This window comes from Thalassophryne amazonica, chromosome 3, assembly GCF_902500255.1.
Source record: "Thalassophryne amazonica chromosome 3, fThaAma1.1, whole genome shotgun sequence".
In the NCBI taxonomy this organism is placed as follows: Eukaryota; Metazoa; Chordata; class Actinopteri; order Batrachoidiformes; family Batrachoididae; genus Thalassophryne; species Thalassophryne amazonica.
This window is the reverse complement of record NC_047105.1, coordinates 28315150-28328178: the sequence shown is the minus strand read 5'-3', so window position 1 is coordinate 28328178 and position 13029 is coordinate 28315150.

The window sequence follows — 13029 nt, the reverse complement described above, 5'->3', positions numbered from 1 at the left end:
CCAAATGCTTATCTGAGTGCAGAATATTTTTTGCATCACTCTCTGGGTTTGCCACATTTTTCTCAAACTCCACAAAGAGGATGTCTTTTCTTGAGTCTGCAGGCTGCTCAAGGTTGCTCAGAAATGCTCCTACTTGATGGAATTTCACATCACGGATAGTGAGCACTGTGGCAAACAATTATGATACCCTCCTGCAAACTTTTGAGATGATCATTGCAGATAAGTCCATGGATGATGACACATTAGACTGTGCCAAAGGCCTTCTGATGAAACTGGAGGATTTTGAGTTTGTGTTCATGTTGTACACATATGAGACTGATGTGGTGTTTGACATTGTCCAGCAGAGAGCTATGGATGTTCTGTACTGCAAGAAAAGAATTGAGTCTCTTCTTGCTTTTGTCAAAGAGAAGAGGTCAGAGGGGGCTTTCCAAGCTGTTTATGCCAAAGCAGCAGATCTCACATCAGACCCACAAACTGAGCCCATGAGAAAACGCCGTCTGTCACAACTACAGGATCCCAAGGAGCGCTACAAAAATCTGTACATGGCCATCCTAGACAATCTCACAGAGCAGCGTTTTGCAAATTTGGAAAGTCTGTGCTTCTTGGAATTGGTCAATCCAGGGAAATTTGATGAGATGAGACAAGTGTTTCCAGAGGAGGCATTTCAGAGTGTCCTGAAAGGTTTTGGCCAGTTCTTTGATTCAGGAAGACTGAGGTCTGAACTTCAAGTCCTATATTCAAACCAGGACTTGCAGGGCAACAGGGGAAAGCTATGTGATTTCTTGCTGTTTCTGAAAGACATGGAGTTGGACAGTGCAATGCCTCAGGTGTACAAACTATTGTCATTAGTGGCAACGATTGGAGCTACATCTGCAGGTGTAGAGAGGAGCTTCTCCTGTTTAAAGCGGCTCAAGTCTTACACTCGCAACACCATGGGCCAAGGCCGTTTAAGCAGCCTAGCTCTGCTGGCCATTGAGAGGACACTAGTCAAGTCCCTGGAAAAGACGCCTTGTTGGTACGACAGGGTCACAGATCATTTTCTTCAAAAGGAACGGAGGGTAGAATTTACGTATAAATAAACCGACACATTTTATGATGTAGGCCGAAATTGAGCTTCCCCTCCTTGAAAGACCAGCATCCTCCACTGGACTGTAGGATATTACAATAGTAAATAGGTAAATATTCTGTACAGTCTTCCTGTTGACATTTGCATGCTATGTGCAAATGTCAGACACACAGTGCAAATTTTGGTTTTGTTCCGGTTTTGTTTTGATACGTTGTGATTGAGCTGTGTTGCCGAAATAAATTTCATTCATTCATTCATTCATTCATGTTGGTCTTTTTCAGAAGACTTTCTACTTTATTATTGCAGTATTTTAGAAATCTGTATTTTGTGGTCACACACAGACTAAAATGCCTTTGAAGGTCAACAACATAAATGGACATGTAAAAGCTTTCCAAAGATGAACTCAACAATAACAATTCATTCAGGTTTGTTGCGCAAATGTATCACTTGCTGGGGGGGGGGGGAATGGTGTAATTACAGTGGTTGTGGGTAATTATGTTGATTTTGGTCTGCAGTATAAGAAAAGACCTTAATTTATGATAAATGCACAAACATTAAGAGCTTCATTGCACACCATCAATATTGTTCACTTTTATGTCAAAGATAAACAGCAAGTGAACAGGAGCATCTGCATTAATTAAACTGCCAATTATTTAGTCAGTAATTTTACAGAATTCTACAGAATTCCTGTGTTTTTTTTTTTTTTTTGGAATGTCCTGCGATAGATATGCTGAAAAATCACACATTCATAACAAACAACATTAATTAATTTCTTTATTTTGCCTTCAAAAGAAGAGATGTAAAAATCATACCCATATATAAAAGTCATATATATAAAAATCAGATTCAAATATCACAAATAACAATACATCGGCTAAAAATGGCATCAATAAAAGGTTTTAAACATCTATAAATCAGATGTAAAATTCAAACATCACAAATAACAATACATCAATGAAAATGGCATACTTGGTGAATACAACCCCAATTCCAATGATGTTGGGACGTTAAAATGTAAATAAAAACAGAATACAATGATTTGCAAATCCTCTTCAATCTATATTCAGTTGAATACACCACAAAGATAAGATATTTAATGTTCACACTGATAAACTTTGTTGTTTTGTGCAAATATTTGCTCATTTTGAAATGGATGCCTGCAACATGTTTCAAAAAAGCTGGGACAGTGGTATGTTTACCACTGTGTTACATCACCTTTCCTTCTAACAACACTCAATAAGCGTTTGGGAATTGAGGACACTAATTGTTGAAACTTTGTAGGTGGAATTCTTTCCCATTCTTGCTTGATGTACGACTTCAGTTGTTCAACAGTCCGGGGTCTCCATTGTCATATTTTGCACTTCATAATGCACCACACATTTTCAATGGGCAACAGGTCTGGACTACAGGCAGGCCAGTCTAGTACCCGCACTTTTTTACTACGAAGTCATGCTGTTGTAACACATGCAGAATGTGACTTGGCATTGTCTTGTTGAAATAAGCAGGGACGTCCCTGAAAAAGATGTTGCTTGGATGGCAGCATGTGTTGCTCCAAAACCTGGATGTACCTTTCAGCATTGATGGTGCCATCACAGATGTGTAAGTTGCCCATGCCATGGGCACTAACACACCCCCATACCATCACAGATGCTGGCTTTTGAACTTTGCGCTGGTAACAATCTGGATGGTCTTTTCCCTCTTTTGTCCAGAGAACACGACGTCCATGTTTTCCAAAAACAATTTGAAATGAGGACTCATCAGATCACAGCACACTTTTCCACTTTGTATCTCTCCATTTCAAATGGGCTCAGGCCCAGAGAAGGCGTCAGCATTTCTGGATGTTGTTGATGTATGGCTTTCACTTTGCATGGTAGAGTTTTAACTTGCACTTGTTCATGTAGCGATGAACTGTGTTAACTGACAATGTTTTCTGAAGTGTTCCTGAGCCCACGCGGTAAGATCCTTTACACAATGATATCGGTTTTTAATGCAGTGCCGTCTGAGGGATCAAAGGTCATGGGCATTCAGTGTTTGTTTTTGGCCTTGCCACTTACGTGTAGAAAGTTCTCCAGATTCTCTGAATCTTCTGATTATATTATGGACTGTAGATGATGGAATCCCTAAATTCCTTGCAATTGAACGTTGAGAAACATTGTTCTTAAACTGTCGGACTATTTTTTCACGCAGTTTCTTCACAATGTTTTGATCCTCGCCCCATCTTTGTTTGTGAATGGCTGAGCCTTTTGGGGATGCTCCTTTTATATCCAATCATGACACTCACCTGTTTCCAATTAGGTGTTCTTTGAGCATTTATCAACTTTTCCAGTCTTTTGTTGCCCCATCCCAACTTTTTTGAAATGTGTTGCAGGCAGCCATTTCAAAATGAGCAAATATTTGCACAAAAACAACAAAATCTATCAGTTTGAACATTAAATATCTTGTCTTTGTGGTGTATTCAATTGAATAGAGGTTGAAGAGGATTTGATAATCATTGTATTCTGTTTTTATTTACGTTTTACACAACGTCCCAATGGTGGGGTTGTACTTACGTACACGTGATTTCTTAGTTTTTTCTTTTTAATAAATTTGCCAAAAAAATCATGTTGTCATTATGGGGTGAGTAGAATTTCGAGGGTAAAAATGAATTTACTCCATTTTGGAATAAGGCTGGTGTTGTGTGGGCCGCCGAAGAGGAGGTACTGCTGGCCCACCACCACAAGATGGCGCCCTGCTTGAAGTGCGTCCTTATCTGTGGGATTGGCGTTTGGTGTGATCAGCGACGGCTTCGCCACACCCCAAACCAGATAAGTGGTGAAACAGGAGCTGCACGAGTGTGTGATTGGAGGTGGAGGTGCCCCCTCCTAACTAAACACTGACTGTGGGATTACTGAGTGTGCGAACTCACACTCATCAGGACTGTCTCTGTTCTCTGCCAGCAGTACCGGGTCTGACTGCTGAAGACAGCGGCCACCTGGGGCGCAGGGCTTGGCGGCTCCGGTGTTCTTCAGCTCCGTTGGTGGTGGAAGCTGTGTGGGGATCCAGCTCTTCTCTCGCCAGGCGTCTTCTATCGTCGAGCCTGCCCACACGTCACCTGGTGTATGATTGACAGTCCACCATATTGTTATTGTCTGTACGTCGTTGTGCGATTCACAACATTAAATTGTTACTTTTGGCTTATCCATTGTCCGTTCATTAACGCCCCCTGTTGTGGGTCCGTGTCACGACACTTTCACAACAGGATTTCTCGGCCAGCGTCATGGATCCCGAGGGGCGTCAACCATCGCTTGAACAGCCAATGGAAGAGCGAGGTGCACAGGCGCCAGCAGGAGGCGTGTTGGGTGAGCTGCAGCACATCTTAACCACCTTTACCGCTCTGTTGGACTTAGTTACCGAGCAGAGCAGTGTTCTCAATCGTAGGATGGAGGCTCTCACCGCCCAGGTGGAAACGCGTGCTCAGGGCGCTGCTGCAGCACCTCCTCCTGCTGACCGTGTGCCAGAAACAGACATTCCGTTGGTCGTTCAACGAACCCCCCCACCTTCCCCTGAAGCATACATAAGCCCTCCGGAGCCGTACGGTGGCTGTGTGGAGATGTGCGCGGACATCTTGATGCAGTGCTCGCTCGTCTTTTCACAGCGTCCCGTCATGTACGCGTCAGATGCTAGCCGGGTGGCTTACGTTATAAATCTGCTTCGAGGAGAGGCACGCGCCTGGGCTACGGCGCTCTGGGAGCAGAATTCACGGCTCCTAACGGTTTATACTGAGTTTGTGAGGGAGTTCCGACAGGTGTTCGACCACCCTCATAGAGGCGAGACCGCTTCAAGTGTGCTGCTGTCGATACGGCAGGGGCATCGGAGCGCAGCGAAGTATGCAGTCGACTTCCGCATCGCGGCAGCGCGAGCCGGCTGGAATGCTGTTGCGCTCCGCGCCACCTTTGTAAACGGACTGTCTCTGGTCCTTAAGGAGCACCTGGTGGCGAAGGACGAGCCGCGGGATTTAGATGGGCTTATCGACCTGGTTATACGGTTAGACAACCGATTAACAGAACACCGACGGGAGCGAGACGAAGGGCGTGGTCAGGCACAAGCCGTCCCTCTTCCTCCCGGGTTCGAAAGGGAGCTGACTTCCCCACGCTCCGCTGCCAGGGCTCTCCACGTGACGACAGCTCCCCCTGCTGACGTTGCTAGGGAAACGAGCAGGGCCAAAAAGCGATCAGATCAGAGACAAAGGAGGCTGATCTGTGGAGAGTGTTTTCTCTGCAGCTCTACCGAGCACACACAGAGAGAATGCCCCAAACGGTCAAAACAGCAGCACTCGTCCTTAGAGACTGGGCTAAGGGTGGGTCACAACACCCACGTGGGGAGACCCCGACGATCTGCACGTATCCCAGTCACGATCCTGAGTGGGGATCTAACCCTTCACGCCCCAGCACTGTTGGACATGGGGTCGGAGGGGAATCTGCTGGATAGCAGATGGGCAAAGGAGGTTGAGCTCCCTCTAGTGGCCTTACCGTCACCATTGTTGGTGCGGGCACTAGATGGCACCCTTCTTCCAATAATCACACACCAGACACAGCCAGTGACATTGGTGGTGTCTGGGAATCACAGGGAAGAGATTGTGTTTTATGTAACACCTTCTACCTCCCGAGTGATTTTGGGTTTTCCATGGGTGTTAAAACACAATCCCCGGATTGATTGGCCGTCTGGGGTTGTGGTTCAGTGGAGCGAAACCTGCCACCGGGAGTGTTTAGGATCCTCAGTTCCACCCAGTGTGACAGCTAAGGAGGAGGTTTTAGTCCCCCCCAATCTGGCAGCGGTGTCAGCCGAGTACCACGACCTTGCTGACGTCTTCAGCAAGGATCTGGCACTCACGCTGCCCCCGCACCGTCCGTACGATTGTGCCATTGATTTGATACCGGGCGCTGAGTACCCGTCCAGCAGGCTGTACAACCTCTCACGTCTGGAACGCGAATCAATGGAGACCTACATCCGGGAGTCGTTAGCTGCCGGGTTGATCCGGAACTCCACCTCCCCGATGGGTGCTGGTTTCTTTTTTGTGGGTAAGAAGGACGGCGGACTCCGTCCATGCATTGATTACAGAGGGCTGAACGAGATCACGGTTCGCAACCGATACCCGTTACCTCTGTTGGATTCAGTGTTCACGCCCCTGCATGGAGCCCAAATTTTCACGAAATTGGATCTTAGGAATGCTTATCACCTGGTTCGGATCCGGGAGGGAGACGAGTGGAAGACGGCATTTAACACCCCGTTAGGTCACTTTGAGTACCTGGTCATGCCGTTCGGCCTCACCAATGCGCCCGCGACGTTCCAAGCGTTGGTTAATGACGTCTTGCGGGACTTCCTGCATCGGTTTGTCTTCGTATATCTAGACGATATACTCATCTTTTCTCCGCATCCTGAGACCCATGTCAAGCATGTACGTCAGGTCCTACAGCGGTTGTTGGAGAACCGGCTGTTTGTGAAGGGGGAGAAGTGTGAGTTCCACCGCACTTCTTTGTCTTTCCTGGGGTTCATAATCTCCTCCAACTCCGTCGCCCCTGATCCGGCCAAGGTTGCGGCGGTGAGAGATTGGCCCCAACCAACGAACCGTAGGAAACTACAACAGTTCCTCGGTTTTGCAAATTTCTACCGGAGGTTCATCAAGGGCTACAGTCAGGCAGTTAGCCCCCTGACAGCCCTGACCTCCACAAAAGTTCCCTTCACCTGGTCGGATCGGTGCGAAGCCGCGTTTAGGGAGTTGAAACGCCGGTTCTCGACTGCATCAGTTCTGGTGCAGCCCGATTCCAAGCACCAGTTCATGGTTGAAGTGGACGCCTCTGACTCAGGGATAGGAGCCGTGCTATCCCAGAGCGGGGAGTCCGACAAGGTTCTCCATCCATGTGCCTACTTTTCCTGCAGGTTGACCCCAGCTGAACGGAACTATGACGTCGGCAATCGGGAACTTCTTGCGGTGAAGGAGGCTCTTGAGGAGTGGAGACACCTGTTGGAGGGAGCATCGGTACCATTTACGGTTTTCACGGACCATCGGAACCTGGAGTACATCCGGACCGCGAAGTGTCTGAACCCCAGGCAAGCCCGCTGGTCTCTGTTCTTCGGGCGTTTTGACTTCCGGATCACCTACCGCCCCGGGACAAAAAAACAACGATCTGACGCCCTGTCCCGGGTGCATGAAGAGGAGGTCAGGACCGAGCCGTCAGACCCCCCTGACACCATCATCCCCGAGTCCACTGTCGTGGCCACCCTTACCTGGGACATGGAGAAGACTGTCCGGGAGGCCCTGACATGGAGCCTGGACCCGGGGACAGGTCCGAAGGACAAGTTGTACATCCCACCAGAGGCCAGGGCTGCGGTCCTTGACTTCTGTCATGGTTCCAAGCTCTCCTGTCATCCAGGGGTGCGAAACCGTGGCAGTGGTCCGGCAGCGCTTCTGGTGGGCGTCTATGGAAGCCGACGTCTGGGAGTATGTCCAGGCCTGCACCACCTGTGCCAGGGGCAAAGCCGACCACCACAAGGCCCAAGGCCTCCTCCAGCCTCTGCCCATGCCTCGTCACCCCTGGTCTCATATTGGCCTGGACTTTGTCACGGGCCTCCCGCCGTCCCAGGGCAACACCACTATCTTAACAATAGTGGACCGGTTCTCCTAGGCGGCCCACTTCGTGGCCCTCCCGAAGCTCCCGACGGCCCAGGAGACTGCAGACCTCCTGGTCCACCACGTCGTGCGTCTGCATAGGATTCCATCGGACATTGTCTCGGATCGTGGTCCTCAGTTCTCCTCCCAGGTCTGGAGGAGTTTCTGCAGGGAACTGGGGCCACCGTCAGTCTCTCGTCTGGGTACCACCCCCAGACGAACGGGCAGGCAGAGCAGACGAACCAGGAATTGGAGCAGGCGTGACCTCCACGCACCCGACGGCCTGGAGTGACCACCTGGCCTGGATCGAGTACGCTCTTAATAGCCAAGTCTCATCTGCCACCAGCCTCTCCCCGTTTGAGGTGTGTTTGGGGTACCAGCCCCCATTGTTTCCACTGGTGGAGGGAGAGGTGGGGGTGCCCTCAGTCCAGGCCCATCTGAGGAAGTGCCGTCGGGTGTGGCGTACCGCCCGCTCTGCCCTGCTCAGAGCCCGGACGAGGGCTAAGGCCCATGCAGACCGCCGGCGTTCCCCGGCCCCTGCATACCAGCCCGGGCAGGAGGTCTGGCTATCCATGAAGGACATCCCCCTGCAGGTGGAATCCCACAAACTCAAAGACAGGTACATCGGACCTTTTCCCATCCTCAAAGTCCTCAGTCCGGCCGCAGTGAAGCTGAAGCTGCCAGCTTCACTGCGGATACACCCCGTGTTCCATGTGTCAAGACTGCCATACCTCACCATTGTGTGCCCCGGGACCAGCGCCGCCTCCTGCCCGGATCATTGACGGGGAGCCCGCGTGGATGGTACGCCGGCTCCTGGACGTCCGTCGAAAGGGCCGGGGGTTCCAGTATTTGGTGGACTGGGAGGGTTATGGCCCCGAAGAGCGCTCCTGGGTGAAGAGGAGCTTCATCCTGGACCCGGCCCTCCTGGCCGACTTCTACACCCGTCACCCGGACAAGCCTGGTCGGGCGCCAGGAGGCGCCCGTTGAGGGGGGGTCCTGTTGTGTGGGCCGCCGAAGAGGAGGTACTGCTGGCCCACCACCACAAGATGGCGCCCTGCTTGAAGTGCGGGCTTCAAGCACGAGAGGGCATCGGAGCGACCAGGAGTGACAGCTGTCACACATCATCCGTACCACCTGTCACTCATCCACTACTCATCACCACCACCATAAAGGCCGGACTGCAACTCCACCTCCCCGCTGAGAAATCAGCTACCATTCAGGTAATTTCTCTGCTGACTTAATAATGAGTATTAATCTGAACTTCTTTGCAGCCGTTTTCCTGGTATGTCCTTATCTGTGGGATTGGCGTTTGGTGTGATCAGCGACGGCTTCGCCTCACACCCCAAACCAGATAAGTGGTGAAACAGGAGCTGCACGAGTGTGTGATTGGAGGTGGAGGTGCCCCCTCCTAACTAAACACTGACTGTGGGATTACTGAGTGTGCGAACTCACACTCATCAGGACTGTCTCTGTTCTCTGCCAGCAGTACCGGGTCTGACTGCTGAAGACAGCGGCCACCTGGGGTGCAGGGCTTGGCGGCTCCGGTGTTCTTCAGCTCCATTGGTGGTGGAAGCTGTGTGGGGATCCGCTCTTCTCTCGCCAGGCGTCTTCTATCGTCGAGCCTGCCCACACGTCACCTGGTGTATGATTGACAGTCCACCATATTGTTATTATCTGTACGTCGTTGTGCGATTCACAACATTAAATTGTTACTTTTGGCTTATCCATTGTCCGTTCATTAACGCCCCCTGTTGTGGGTCCGTGTGGAAAAAATGGTAAATGTGAAAAAAGTGATGTGTTGTGAATACTTTGTGGATGCACAATATTTTTTTGTCTTTATGTTCCACTATTCCATCATGTATTGCATTCTTCCCTGACCCTGGTAATGTGTGTGGGTGGTGTGTGTGTGTGTGTGTGTGTGTGTGTGTGTGTGTGTGTGTGTGTGTGGGGTGTTTGGGTATTTTGGTGAAGCACGGTGTTAGGGGTTAATGCTGCCAAACAGTAAGTGCTGTGTTCCAAGCCCTCCGGCCTTTTGCTCAAAATATACTGTCAAGTACTTGAGCACTTAATCAACTGCTGTCATGTCAAATCCCTTAAATGAAATGGTTCATATTCAAAGCGTTACACCAAATCCATTCAAAGATATGCTTGCATTTCAAAAATGTTATACACACGGTGTAAATGTTACAATGTTTTCTGTAAACTGCAAACGGTTAATGCCTGACAACTTAAATATTATGTTGGTTGAAGTGTAAGATTCTGATTTTGCTTCAGTCAGAAAGCAGCCGCTCTGCTTTGAGTACATCTGAAGCAGAGCAGCTGTTCACTGGATGGATTCACATCAGCTACAAGAGACAGAAGCAGAGAAACCAGCTGCCATTCATTTTCAATGAGAGTGGGTGTTTTCAAATTTCAAGATTTCTATAGCACCATAGTACCAACTCACGATGAGATCGCCTCACGGCGCTTTACACAATGCAATACCTAAAGCAGAAACAAAATTGAATAAAAAGTTAAAAACACAATAAAAAGACAAACCATAAAAGAGCACAAGAATAAAAACGCATAACAGCACAATAAAACTAATGATAAAACAAGGAAAACAAATGGGTTTTCAGTCTTGATTTGAAAGTCTCCACATTATCTGACTTCCGGAGTCACAGGAGGCCAGTGAAGAGATGCCAAAATGGGTGCAATATGGTCAAACTTTCTGCCTCGAGCCAAACGTCTGGCAACAGCAATTTGAACCAGCTGAAGACCCCTAATGTTGGACTGTGGCAAACCAGAAAATAGAACATAACAATAGTCCAATCTTGAAGAAACAAATGCATGTATCAAAGTCTCAGCATCAGCCATAGAAAGGATGGGATGAATGATGGCTATATTTCGTGAATGGAAGAAAGCAGTCCTCATAATACCTCTAATGTGGAGGTCAAAAGACCTCCAAAAATTACACCAAGATTCCTTACTTTGTCCATATGATGTACAACACATGAACCCAAGCTAAGTGCCAGCTGGTCAAATTGATGCCGATGTCTCGCTGGTCCAAGAACCATCATTTCAGTTTTATCATCTGATGATGCGAGGCATCATGTTCGGAGGAAACCAGGCACTATCCCTACAGTGAAGCATAGTGATGTCAGCATCATGCTTTGGGGATGTTTTTCAGTGGCAGGAACTTGAGAGACTAGTCAGGACTGAGGGAAAGATGAATGCAGCAATGTACAGAGATATTCTGGATGAAAACCTGCTCCAGAGTGCTCTTGACCTCAGACTGGGGCGATGGTTAATCTTTCAGCAGGACAATGACCCTAAGCCAGGGGTGGGCAACTTGTTCCAGAAAGGGCCAAGAAGGTGCAGGTTTTCTTTGCAGTCACTGACTCCACCAGGTGATTTCACTGATATTAATCAGTGAAATTACCTGGTGGATGGAGTCAGGTGGATGGAACGGCACATTCCACTGTTACAGGAGTTTTTGTCATGGAAAGAGGAGCGGAGGAATTCCGCGCGTCGCGGTGACCTCGTATTCCTTCATGCCCAAAGCATTCAGAAAAGGTGGTACATCCAGTCAAGCCTCCGACATTGGCTAATGGAAGCTTGCGGAAGGAACAGAGCAGTTACAGTGTACTAGCCGAGCAGTAGCAGAGTTCAACTCTTGCCAGGATTTTTGCACGTATGCCAAAGATTTTAAGTAAGTTGAAAGATTTTACAGGATCATGACAAACATCAGCGTTGCCCGACTGATGTCGACTTATCTCCTGTGGAGTCTGGTGGACAGTGATGGTCGATGCTAGTCAACTTTCCACTCTCCATCATCAAATCATGGGGTACTAAATCAGAGTGTGAATACACCTTTATTCTCTGGTGTGACTGATATATAGATGTGTATCTGTACTGGATCCAATGTGGTGACGCTGGAGAAAAATGGGGGCAGGTGAAAGACAAACAACATTTATGACTTGTCTGCAAGAGACAGTTTCACGATACACTATTAGATCACTATTCACATTATTTATGTCCAAAAGCAAGCTGTTGTGAAAGATGATCTTTAAATAAACAAATTATTCTTAATTATTCTACAAATTGTAATCCTTGATATTATCTGTTTACTCTTTGTATATTTTATAAATCTTTTGTGATTCTTCTACAAGACATCATTTGTTCCGTGGGGGCGGGGGGGATGGGGGGGTGGCAGCCAATCAGAGTAGTTACTGGCTGATCTCTCTGGCGCTCCAAAACCGCTTTGTTTCTGCGTAAATATAAATATACTCTTGTAGAGAAGAACCTACTCTCTACAAGAGTCAAGACAGAAGTCAAGAGTCAAGACAGAAGTCAGACTACCAGAGCAAGAAATTTAGCTGAGGAAGCTTCTGCGATTAGAAGTGAAACGTCCTCGCGTCGAGCAACCCAGTCCAGTCGAAGATTCAAGCTTCTCTACTGTGGAAACCACCTGGACAACTGAAAGCTTTCACAGAAATGTGGCGGGGGAGTGAGCGGCAGGCGCGTGTATAAATTCCAGCCCAGTCCAAACCGGCAGTGTTATGACCAGGCCTAGGGCTGAACCAAGACATAACATAAAGGTTACTCCCCCACTCTCAAGGATGACCAAACTCCAAAGTCTGCAGTCCAAAATATAACAGATTTATTATTATTAACTAAAACGTCAGGGTGAGAAGAAGGCCAAAATAACAAAGAAAACAAACTTCCAGAATTCCTGCTCTTACCTAGTGCTCAAATAAAACAACCAAAAACAGTGGTCTTATCGAAACTCTTAAATAAGAAGAAACAGGAGAAAACTCTCAAGATAACGTGGTTCTCACCCCTACGAACAAAAGATATTGGGCTGCTTTACAAAAACAAGTAGTTACACAGTGCCATCTGTACAAGCTCACCAAAGATAAAGAGACTCACAACACACAGAGTAAGCAGCATCTCACCTAGGTGGGGAGGGTAAATACATTTATATACACAAAAAGAACCACATATGACCTCGGGGTCATAACAGGCAGTAAGGATCTAAAGAGTCACATCCAAAAACTTTGAATTATCAGGAATCTTCCGCACAGAATGATCCGCCCTGCAGCAGCCAGAGGAGGAAGAAGAAATCATTCATCCAGAATCATCTGCACTAATGATCCTTTGCAAAAATGATCAAATCAAAATTGACTTTTATAGGTAGTCTAAATTTCTGGGGTCCACAACTTGACTGCGAGTTAAGCCAAATTGCCACTTACATGTGTGTGAGTTAACGGGGCTCACCTGTAGTTTGCACTTGGATATCAACTAAACAACTGCAAATTATAAAATACATAATGTT